Genomic DNA, 12,181 nt, shown 5'->3' on the forward strand with positions numbered 1-12,181 from the left:
GCCAATAGATGGTCCGGTTGTGCCTGTCACACTAGGGATACCTACTCTCTGTCCATTCTGGAAACAGGATAAGTTAACATCAGTAGAAATACAACCACGAGGAAAAAGAGAAATTAGTAAGGATATTGATGACTTGGGGTTGGGAGATTGGCATGAACCATCAGCAGGAGTTAAATTTGGATGGGTATTAGAATCTTTGTTTGCACCAATCTCAACATACCGTAACAGAGAGATGTTGTTTAAATTAATGGGACAAACTGAAAGGTTAGCAGCAGTCACTAAGAAAGGATTTAAAGATCTAAATTTACAATTACAAGCCACCACTAGGATGACAGTACAGAATCGAATGGCTTTAGATTTAATCCTATTAAAGGAACACGGAGTCTGTGGATACCTGCGTGCAAAGGACGAGCATTGTTGTGTGCACATCCCAAATGTCACTCAAGAAGTAGAGAAAGATATTAGTCAATTAGAACAAATTGACGAAAATGTTCATGAATTACAAAAGGAAGCAGAACACAATTGGATAGGAGAATTATTCAGCTCCCTAGGTCTTCATGTGTCAGGATGGATATCTTCTGTTATCCAGTACGGAATATTGATTGTAATAATTATTGTCATAGCCATGATTGTTTATAAGTGTCTTTTAGGAATGATTGTAAAAGAAGGTCAACATACAAGACGCATCATGAAAGCCATAACAAGAAAAGAAGTAATCTCACCGCAAGATGGATCACCTTCTGCCTATCAAGAAACTGCAGCCTGAAGATTGCTACGTTTGAGCATCCTTGCAGGAAAAGCCTGAAGAATGCTCAAAAGGGGGGACATGTTGCAGAATGATTCAAATTTAGTAGTAGAATGGTTAAGGCTTAGTAGGAGAGTAGGCCTAGAGAGCAGCACTCCAAAGTAGTAGGTTAGCAACTTGTTCGTGAGAATGGAATGTACTGAAGAGGTAGGAACAATAATCAAAGGATTTAACCAAGCATGTATATAACGATTTGTTACCTTAGATATAGTAAGGGTCTGCTGAACAGTTTCTATGGGGTTTCTATGGGTAAGACAACTTAAACAGATTTATGATTAAAAGTAGATGATTACCAATTGTTATCAGTATGAAATATGAGTTTGTGTTTGTAACTAAGTGTAACTGCTTACAAGTAAGAACTGCACGTAGACATGTTTGTGTGAGAGTATAAAAGCTGTATGAAAAATGAGGGTCTTCGGAATCCTGACTTGGGACGCTAGTCCTCAGGTTCCCGGGCCCTAAATAAAGCACCGCATAAACCGGCACTCTGTTGGTTTGTGTTTTCGTTACGGCCAACACGTAGGCCTAGAGGAATACGTACCATGTGCGCATGCCCAGACAGTGGCTCTATGATTTTATAAGATCCATCCAATTCCAGATTTGTCCACCCCCGGTTCTGCCCCGTTCTGCCCCCCGACACGTCCCTTTGGGAATTGGTTCTGGGGGTGTTTGGGACCCCTACTTCCTCATTTTTGTCTTCTTCGCAGCACCTACTGTTATGGTTAAATGAAACCAAAATATTTAAATTTGAAAAGTAGTAAAAATTTATTATAAGATTTATTGAAAGTGCAAATGAGCAAAACAGCGCGCTGGGCAACCGGGGAGACCTCTGCTCCGCTCATGGCCCACAAGCGCAACAAGCAAACAGCAACATTTATACCCTTATTAATTTCCCCTCCCACAGTCACTTGTCATCTCTTCATTGGACTCAGGTTCGCAGGCTCCATTCTGTTTGGTCCTTCTTTCGCGGGCTCAGTTTAGTTGCTAGGGACTTCCCACCAGTAGTTTGATTAGTCCGCTGTCCTTGAGGTCCGGTATGCGGGACTTTCCATATGGGAGTCCTGGCTCTTCTTTATCGTCTTGTGCTTGACCCTCTGCTCCTTATCCATCTCCTCCTTGCCTTGTAAGTACACTTGGACAATACACTTTTAGAATAACACTATAGTGTACTCATTTAGCAAATGAGTACAATTTGTCATGTCAGCATTATGGTTAACTATTCTGCAACTTATGATTTTTCAGCCTAAGCGAAGCTTTAACTATATTGGTATAAAGTATATTAATTTAAGATATAATTTGATGAGCAAATTGTTTATTTCATCATTACTCACTCATTACACCTACAGTCCTTGGAGTCCCTCCAAAGTTCTGGGCTTGAAGGTCGCTGTCTCTGTGTGATATCTTCTGGTCCAGGCCTTAGGGTGTTTTTCTACAGTTCTACCTTGAAAAGAAGACTAAACATGCTAACGGAATTTTAGAGGGATTGATATGAAATAGGGTAGTAGGGTTGGGTACGTGTAAACATTATGTTACAGGGTAAGGGATGTAATACAGCTACATTAAAATCTACATTCACTACACATCTACTTCTAAAATCTATAAAAATTTAAAAATCAAAAAAAAGCTCTGAGGCATCCTTGGGATCAAATTCTGAAATGCAGCATTTTCCTTTGAATAGAAAACTTTCCATCCACATTTACCACACTGAACCTAAATTCAAAGGAAAGTAATAGTGATGTCAGACAAAATATTTGTCTGTTTCTAGCCATCTTGTAGATGGGCTGCATTATGCTTAACGTCTTTGTAATTGAAATAAAAGACTGCTTTGCTGTCAAGTTGCTGATTAAACCAAAATCAGGCTTTCTGCTGGTGGTGGCGGCTGTCGCCAGCGCCAGCGTTTTTTCTGCAGAGCTTGGAGCAGCTCTGGGTGTACAGCGCGGCCGATCCGTGTGGAGAGGGGCTGATGGCGAGGCCCCGAGACCTTCCTCGTTCCCCGAGGAGAAGTGTGCTGTGGGCAGAGCCCCCCGAAGCAGGGCAGGGCAGCGCCGGCCGGGCCCCGCCAAGGCCCGCGCGCCGGGCCCGGCGGAAGCTCCGGCCCCGGGACTGCGGCTCCCAGCGGCCCCCGCGAGCGTCTGCGCCGCCGCGGCTGCGCGAGCAACCCTCCCCCGCCCGGAGCGGTGCTGGGCTCGGCCCGACACCGCGGGAGAAACGGGGCCGCGCGGCGCCCGCCGCCCCGACAGCACCGAGAGCTCACGAGGAAGCCGCTGCCGCCCCGGTCTCCCCCGCAGCCCTGCGGCGTCTCCAGCCGGCGGGACCGGGCTGCCCGTGCCCGTGGCGGGTGAGTGGGAGGGCGGGCCCGGGCCCGCCGGGGCGGGGCGAGGCACGGACCATGACGGGCGGCCATGGGGGCTGCGGGGTCGGGGGGCTGTAGGGCCAGGGGGCTGTGGGGCCGAGGGGGCTGCGGGGCCGAGGGCGCTCGTCGGTGGGGTCGCTGCTCGCGCCGCTCTCTCTCCGCATGGCAGGGGGGGCGCTGCCGCCGCCTGCCATTGGCTGTCGGGGCGGCGCGCGCATGCGGAAACCCCGCGCGCGGCGGCGGCGATTGGGCGTGGACGGGAAAGGGCGGGTCGGGTCATGTAAAGGAGCTGCCGCGGGCAGCGCGCGGGGCTGGGGGAGTCCCGAGGCCCTACCGGGACAGCCACGGCAGTGGAGTGAGGGGCTCTGGCCGCACCCGAGGCCCTCCCGGGGCAGCCACGGCAGCGGAGTGAGGGGCTCTGGCCGCACCCGAGGCCCTCCCGGGGCAGCCACGGCAGCGGAGTGAGGGGCTCTGGCCGCACCCAAGGCAGGCGCTGTCACCCAGGCCGGCAAGCCACTGGGGAGAAATGGAATCACCAAATGATTTGCCTTGAAAAGGACTTTGAAGACCATCGAGTTTCAGCTTCTTGCTATGGGCAGGGACATCTTCCACTATCCCAGGTTGCTCCAACCCCCGTCCAACGTGACCTTGGACATTTCTAGGGCTGAGGCAGCTACAGCTTTTCTGGGCAACTAGAGCAACCAATGCCTTATCACCCTCGCGAAGAAGAATTTTTTCCTGCTTTCTGCAAATGTGAAACCATTCCCCCTTGTTCTGTCACTCCAGGACCTTGTTCAAAGTCCCTCTCCAGCTCTCTTGTAGGCTCTCTTCAGGTACTGGAAAGCCACAATTAGATCACCTTGGAACCTTGTCTTCTTCAGGCTGAACAATCCCAATTCTCTCAGCATTTCCTTGTAGGAGAAGTGTTTCATCTCTCTGATTGTCTTAGTGGCCCTGTGTGCAGAAGCATGGCTACCAGCAAAGAACAAATCTAGCTGGCAACAAAAAATTTCTGCAGAAGCTTGTCAGCCTGGTGTTTGAGAGAGGTTGGCATATAATTGTACACCTGTCTGGGTATGTAACCTTATCAGGCTCTCTTGGCATCACAGCAATGTTTTTAATCATAACAGTGTTTTCGATATCACCTGTTGTGTTGCCAGTTCTGTTTGCAGGCTTCTTTTACCAAAGGTTTGGTGTGTGAGTTGCTTGAGAGGAACATCTGCATGATGACTGTTTCATGTGTGCAGACACCCCCTATAAGCTAATAATGTACTTTTGTTGTTGTCAATGTGTATAAATTTTTGGGTCAGTATCTCACAATAAGGAGCAACTTTTAGATTCCTTTTTAAAATATACTTTATATTTGTTTCTGCTTGTCTAACTTTAACTCTGCATTTAAAGAAATGAAAACCAGTAACAAACTAAAAAAAAAAAAAACATACCAAAAAAAACCAGGACGTGTAATTCCATTAGGTAAATTAGATGGCATTAAAAATTTGTCCCCATACAGCCTGGTATACGGTAGCCTCACAGACAGCTGAGGTACCACTACTGACAGCCTTTTGTCTTATCCATCAAGACATGAGAACCTTTTCATAGAAGTTTGGTTGAAACTTATGTTTCTCTGGAAAGATTGTGAATTTGTAATTTTCTGAGAAAAAGTTAGTGACGCATTCCCAAACTCTAATTTATGGAGTTGACTTCTATTTCTGGTCCCAGATTCTGGGTGGAGAGAGATTCATAATAGAATTGACATAAATGCTTTAATTCAAGGAAGAACACATGGAATTGATTCCATGGAAATTGGTGTTCTGGTTCATTCGGTTAAATACAGTAACAGGAACAAGGGAGAGAGCTGCTGAGGTAATGAAGTGACCAAAGGAGGGGACTGATTACTGCTGAAGAATGACAGGGTAATTGGTTTCCCGGTGCCCTGTTGTGTGCAGTGGTGGGCAGCAGCAGACACAGGGCACTTCGCTTTGTGTGCAAAGGTGTGTGCTTCGCATAGGACCTACATACTGATCAAACGATTTTTGTTTTCAAGGTGATGGAATTCAAATGGGTGCTTAGTGTTGGAATAGCTCTTTGTGAGAGCCCCAGAATTTGTTTACCCTTAAACCAGTCTGAGCCATTTGTTTGCTGTGACCTTTGCAGTATGACATAGAAATCCAAAGGACCAGCTCTCACTAGTAAAGACAGCAATTCTCACTGTGAAAAATGTGTCAGCACTGGCATAGGTTTGCAAAGAGGTGTTGGAATTTTTTCCCAATGTCCTCCCCACCCCCATCTGTTTCTTCCAGGATGCGGGAAGCAAAGCCGCACGCGCTGGGCAGTGCGGGAGCGCGGGGGGAGGGCGAGCGCTCTCGGGAAGCGCGGTGGCCACGGGGGTGGCTGGGAGTCTGTTGATCGGGGGTTTTTGGGGACAGAGCGGGGAACCTGGTTTCGGCCGCCTCCTTTTCTTTTCCTGAGAGGAATTTTTTTTTCCCCACGGGACACCTCGCGGAAAACGACCGAGAGACCGACCCATCTCAGAGCAAGGTATTCTGCCTTCCGACTGCCTGTGGGAAAAAGGACTTTTTTTTTCCAGTGCTGGCTGTGAGCACACGTGGCTGAGAGCAGCCGTTGAACCGCCGGGACAGTCCTGCTTTCCCCCCCCACCCCTCCTCAGGTTGCCGGAGGTTTCTGCCCCCAACCTGAGGAATTGGGACTTTGTTTTGTTTCTTCTGAAAGTTTTTGATTGCACCATTTGTTGTTTATTCAGATTTTGTTAATAAAAAGCTGTTTCTTTTCCTTTTCCACACTTCCATCTGAAGTTTCTTAATTTCTAAGTTGTTAACAATCTTGTTAAACTAAGACAAGCACCAATGCTGTTATAATTAAATAAATATCAACAGAGTTTAGACTAATTCATTTGTCAAATATTATATGTAAGTGTTGATGGACACTGTCATGTGAAAGGTGAGAGTTTGGATTTTTGCTGGTCAGTACCCCAGGAAAGTTGATACCCTGGTGCCCAACAGTCTGTCAGCGTCTTGTGATGCCGAAAAACTTCGGAATAAAAGAACTGCTCAGAGACTTTGCATCTTTAAGCAAGCAGCAAGGTATTGGTTTATTGAAACGTTGGGAGTAAGGCAGTTCGCACTGCACAGACTCGCTCCACCCAAAAGTGCAAAACAAGCCATTTTATATGTTTTAGGTACACCTTCTGACATGCATATTAATAACTAGAGAGAGTCCAGGTGGAGTCTAGGCGGAGCTTTCGAGAATCTGCTTTGGTGCATGCTCAGTCTTTCACTGGGACATCAAGCCTTCATCCTTCTAGTGGTCATCAGGGTTGTCTTCCTCGGGGTTGAACTTTTCAACTTTCTTTGTTAGGTGACCTAAATTCTTCAAGCTTGCAAAATCCTGGCTCTTGGCCTCCTATATATACTTTAAACATTTAGTTTACTTGATTTATTACCTCGTGGTCTATTATGTACTATTTCCTAGCATTCTTTCTATAATGAAACCTTGGTCCAGTAAGCAGGACAGAACAAGATATTAACCAGTGTTTCTACAATGTTCTTCTAGCAAGAAGGCAGAACAAACATTAGGTGATACCGTCTCCTGGCTCAGCAGGGCAAGGTGTTTTACCAATGTGGTGGTTTGAAACTCCCAAGAATCTAATTTTTATATTCAAGCTCCCCTCCCACAGTTTGCCCCTGTGAGCGGGTTTAGTGATGGTATGGACTTGATATCTTTTTCATTTCATGTGGAGAGTTTTCAGACAAAACACAAACATTCGTTATTGGGGAAAGGGGAAAATATTTACAGAGGTTTATTTACACCCACATATATATTTACATTAAATTAAATTTCTCCTTTTCTTCAATAAAAGTCCAAGAAGAAAAGAGAAAAGTCTTTCTGTCACTTCTCAGGCCACAGTTCCTTCATTTCAGTTTTTTGTGGCACTGGTTAGTGTCCTTCATTTTCCTGAGGCAGCAGATTTAAGTGTGGCAGTCAGGATTTTGGTTCTTTCTTTGTGGAAATTCCAACCCCGAGCCTTCGGGGGATTTCCTTGTAGATCTTCACTCCTCTTGGGTTAGAACATTGAAGGCAGCTTTCAGTTCAGTCTTACCAAAGCTCTTTTGCTCTTTCTCAGCTCGCCAGCATGATAAAAGCAGCAGCAGCAGCAGCAGAGGGCACGGCCACCTCCTCCGCATTCCGTCCATCCTGGCTCAGCTCTCAGGACGACTCCGAGTTTTCAGCTTCTTTTTCTCTCTCTCTCTAGCTGCTGCTGCATTTCGGGACTCCCTAAAGGTTTGGAAGTCCACCCCTCTTCAGGAATTCTCTGGGTTTTCTGGGAAAGTAATACAGTCTTACCCCAAACCAGCGCTGTTGAGTTTTCCAGCTCTGTTTTGTTGCCAGCTCTCCCTCCTGCAGGAACATCTCTGCATCTTTCAGCCGGCTTCACGTTATCTCGCTGCTACTGCTATCTTTTGGCTTTTAGCCATCGTTGTCTCTGTTCAGGACTGCTCCGCTGCCGCTTTCAGTGTCTTCTGCTGCTGCTGACAGTAAGGAAACTTTTCCAGCTCTTGATTACGGGACCCAGTCCAGCTTTGACACTATACTGGGTCTCCCGTAGCCTCAGCTGGGGGCTGGGGGCCCTTGGCCCCCCAGAGGGGCTCACTGACCCCCTGCCTCCTCGTGGCTCAGGTCATGGCTACCTACCTTCTAAAACTATCTTCACCACCTTCTCTTCCGTTTCTGTGGGTATGTAATTTCCGTAGGGCGCACGTGGACTATTGATTGGTCCAGTATTATCAGTGGGGCAAACCATTACTACCTCAGAGAAAAGGTTTTTCAAACCACCACAACCAACTAAGCCGTCTTTAACTCCTTTTGTGGTTTTCTCTGCCATCACTTGTAATGAGACCCTTTACCAACAGATTCACAAGTGCTTTGACTGCCCTTGTTGGGGGGACTCAATAGAGTGAAGACCCCTCAGCGCGTCCTGCCAAGGCATTTTCCGCTGCTGGCAACTGCAAGGACTCGCTTTAACAGTTCATGGAATAACACTCTTTATTAATACAAATTGGGACAGTTTAATAAGATTCGAAGGTTGTTGGTGATTGTTTTAAAGCAATCTACTGATACATATATTAAGCAAGCACCAGCTCTGATACGAAGCAATCTAAGTGATATGCTAAGAGAAAAGAACAAACAAGAACTCTAGTCCTAAAAGCAGCATTTAATGTGCACAGAGTATATTTCTCACCCAAGGTGTCCCTCTGGGGGGGAGAAGATGGACTCAGTCCATCAACTGATCCCAGCAGTTTCGGTGGAGGTCTTCTCCCACTTTCCTTCTATCTCCAACTTACTTTTATACTATTTTCTTTATGTTTGGGTGAAATTTGAGTGGCTCTAGTCATAAATACCTTTTATTTTTGTTTGGTGTACCTAATGGAGAGAGTGGTTGTGGCTTGGCACCTGAGAAGCGGATTTGACATGGTTGTTGGCTTCAGTAGCAGAACATCTTGATTCTCCCTTGGCAGAAGGAACCAAGGTCTCAGGACCACAATGTTCCCCCATTCTGCTGAGATTTGAATGGGGGGGCCCATGTAGTCTCCACTTTGTTCCACGCTCCGTTCTGTTCCACTGAGCAGATGTTTATCGTTGTATTGGGGAGCATGTTGACCTCATTCCATCCAGGGAGTTGCAGCTGCTTTTTACCCTAGAATTCTGAATCTCCTCTAGATTTTACCCTACCCATCATCCCACAGACACACAGAACTAAAGTAATTGTTGTTGAATGTGATCATTGTTGTAGTTGTCTAAGTAAATATAATTACACTGGTAAAGACAGAAATTATCAGATGGTCAGGACTGCTGTCATTATTATTTCATTTTCTTTACATGATATCAGTGTAATTTATGAATGCCTAGGTGATGCAGTAGGACACTGCATACTTAAAAACCAAGTGAATTCTTCCCTGAGAGGAACGTCTGGCTTTAATTCAGAAACTGAATGTTATGCTAATGGTTTCTTTACTACTCCAAACTGAGTAATACATTCACTTTTTTATTGTTGCCTTGTGAGGTGTGTAGTTAGATACTGCATTTTAATTTTGTCTAAAATTTTCTAATTATATGTTAGTCTACATTGGAATCTGTAGAAAAAGTGAAAATCAGATTTAAATATCTTTTGCAAACATTGTGCCAGTTTAGGACTGAGTGACATCGGAGGTGCTTTTCAAATAACATTTGCTGGATTGTATTTTACTCTTATAATGGTTCTTAAGATTAGCAGACGTAGTTTCCATCTAGGCTGACTAAAAAGTCATCATATGGTGCTGAGTATCATAAAATTACCTAGAAAAAAGAGAATTAATTATCCTTGGGTTTCGGGGTGTCTTACAGCTGCCCTACCCTACCCTTTGCCCCCTGCAAAATCCTGCTGGTTTCCCGTGACTCGGTACTGCTGAGTGTGCTGAGCACCAGCTGTTTCCCCTCAGAGCTTTGTTTCTTAGGGTCTCTTGCTCTTATCACTAAAAACCGGGAAATAAACTCTCTAACTAGTTTGATAGCTTAGAAACCCAGTATTCAGTGCTGTGGTGAAAAAATTGCCAAAAATTGGGTCTTAAAGAAACCTGCAAGGCAGGCATTCTTTGTTACTGTGCCAGATGCATTAATTTTTGTGTCCTGGGATCCTGTTACATATTCATGACATTTCAGAACACTAATTAGCATATATACATATCCTTATAAGGTGTCTGAGGGGCTTCACTGAGGGTCTCTGGTGGTTGTCTGGAGCCCCTAAAGTTCTAGGTGACCTCTTTATGAACTCCTTTGAGGGTTTGCACAATCTTTTACCTTGCTGTGTAACCGCATCTCCTTTGCTTGTTTGGCTGGTTTCTGTAACCACTTAACCCATGGGGAGTGGCCGTGAAGAGGCGCCCCTGCTTTACAGGAGAAGCTGCACACACTTCAAGAAAGTCTGTAAAAGAATCTGCCATATGAAGTGATTGACTGCCAGTCATGTATCTCCAGGTCAGCTAGCAGCTTAGCTGTCAAATCTCGCCTCAAAAAGCAGGATGTGTGTTTGCAGATGGTAAATTAGGCTGGTAAAAGCAGCACCATGGCACCAGGAGTAGCTCACCACAGAGAGCTTGGTTTGTTTGGATCCTCTGACCAGATTCCAGGCCAAGGCAGATAAGCCTTAACAAGACAGAGCATCCTGCTACATATGATGGTGTGAGACACAGTGGTCATGTCTTAGAAGGGACTATAAACCATCAAAGACCCTTGAAGCACCCCTAGACTAATTTCTGGGGCCTTGCCCAAGAGGACTGTGCATGACCCACAGTGTTGCATCAGGAAGCATAAAACTTCCTGCCTCAGATGAGATACCTGGGTGTTCCCTCGAAATGAATGTATATTAACCCACTGAACTTTGTGTTTCATGGGCTTTCCCCACCTGTGACGGATTAAGACTGCAACCATCACTTTGACCAACTGAAACGGAGCTAGGGCCTAGAGAGTTAACTCTCAATACTGATCCGGGGACCCTCCTGCTCAGAAGAATGTAATGCTTAGCTAGAGACAGAAACCAGGGCTTAGGGATTAGATGGTACCGTACACCAAAAGAATGCTCACACAGCTACATAAATAAAGATAGGGTAAGAACACGAATAGATAAGGGGTGAAATAGGGGCTTGAGTCCAAAGTCTTGCAAAATTCACCATGGAGTCAGCGAAAATGAAGAAAGTTGAAGAGTTCAGCCAAGGAAGAAGAGTGAAAATATGACCCTGTGAGGCTGAAGGAATAGGAATTTTTTTTAGCTCTGTATTTTCATGACCTTCTCATCAGGCAGTGTGCTGGTTTTGACTGAGATAGTTAATTTTCTTCACAGTAGCTGGTATGGGACCATGTTTTGGATTTCTGCTGGAAACAGTGTTGATAACTCAGGGATGTTTTCATTATCTCTGAGCAGTGTTTGCACAGAGCCTTTTCTGCTCCTTGCCCCACCAGCAAGGAGGCTGGGGGTGCACAAGGAGTTGGGGCAATACATGTGGGCCAGCTGACCCCAACTGACCCCAGGGATATCCCAGACCGGGTGCTGTCATGCTCAGCATCCAGAGCAGGGGGCAGAAGGGAGGGGTGGACGTTCAGAGTGGTGTTTGTCTTCCCAAGTCACCATTCCATGTGCTGGAGCCCTGCTGTCCTGGGGATGGCCGAACACCTGCCTGCAATGGGAAGTGGGAATGAATTCCTTGGTTTGTTTTGCTTGTCTGTGCAGCTTTTTCTTTCACTATTAAACTCGTTGTTCAACCTGCGAGTTTTCTCACTTTCACCCTTCCAGTTCTCTCCCCATCCCACCAGAGGGGGACTGAGCAAGCAGCTGTTTGGGGCTGAGTTGTGGCTGGGGTTAAACCACAGGCAGGAATGTATTTTGCAAGGCTTTGTTCATTGTTACAAGGCTTTATTTGGGCAAAGGCTCATTTTGGCAAAGTTAAACTAAAGGATTTATAGATAATTATGACTAATATTAACTGATCTGGAAGTTTTAAGATTATTAGATATATCATAAGTGGTACTCTATTGAAAGGATGGCTCTTAAATTGGCCTTTTTGTGTAGCATTGGTAATGGTGTTGGAAAAAATCTTTAACTGTAGCAAATAGTGCTTAGTCTTGTGAATTCCTTTAACAGACAGTGCCTAGTCCTGTATTCCCCCATGTGTGGAAGTGAATATCTTAGCCTTGAGAATTAAGACTGTGCCTGAACAACAGCTGATAAAAAGGCGTATCTTGGTGAAGCAGAGCAAGGCCTGAAAAGCTAATGTAGTGTAGCAAAACAAGACCTAGAGAGTTAACTTAGAATGCATGCTCTGAGTAAAGGCATAGGGAACTGAGTTTCAAGAACAACGGAGATAATAACTCATTAAGGAATACTGAACACACTGACACAAAGAACATAAAGTACACAGGAAAACAGAGAGAACCAAAAATGCTAGCATACACATAAAACAGACATATGGAAGAAA

At 45.6% G+C, this 12,181-nt stretch overlaps 1 protein-coding gene across 1 annotated transcript in view; it reads left to right on the top strand.

The window, feature by feature from the left end:
- Window positions 1-3,016: 3,016 nt before the first annotated feature.
- Window positions 3,017-12,181, top strand: part of GTF2I (general transcription factor IIi) — a 112,268-nt gene continuing 103,103 nt past the window's right edge. The window contains exon 1 of the mRNA XM_032707809.1: window positions 3,017-3,143. The gene's annotated coding sequence lies outside the window, so the exon portion shown is untranslated. The remainder of the gene's footprint in view (window positions 3,144-12,181) is intronic.

The sequence above is a fragment of the Chiroxiphia lanceolata genome, chromosome 20 (genome assembly GCF_009829145.1).
Source record: "Chiroxiphia lanceolata isolate bChiLan1 chromosome 20, bChiLan1.pri, whole genome shotgun sequence".
NCBI classification, from domain to species: domain Eukaryota; kingdom Metazoa; phylum Chordata; class Aves; order Passeriformes; family Pipridae; genus Chiroxiphia; species Chiroxiphia lanceolata.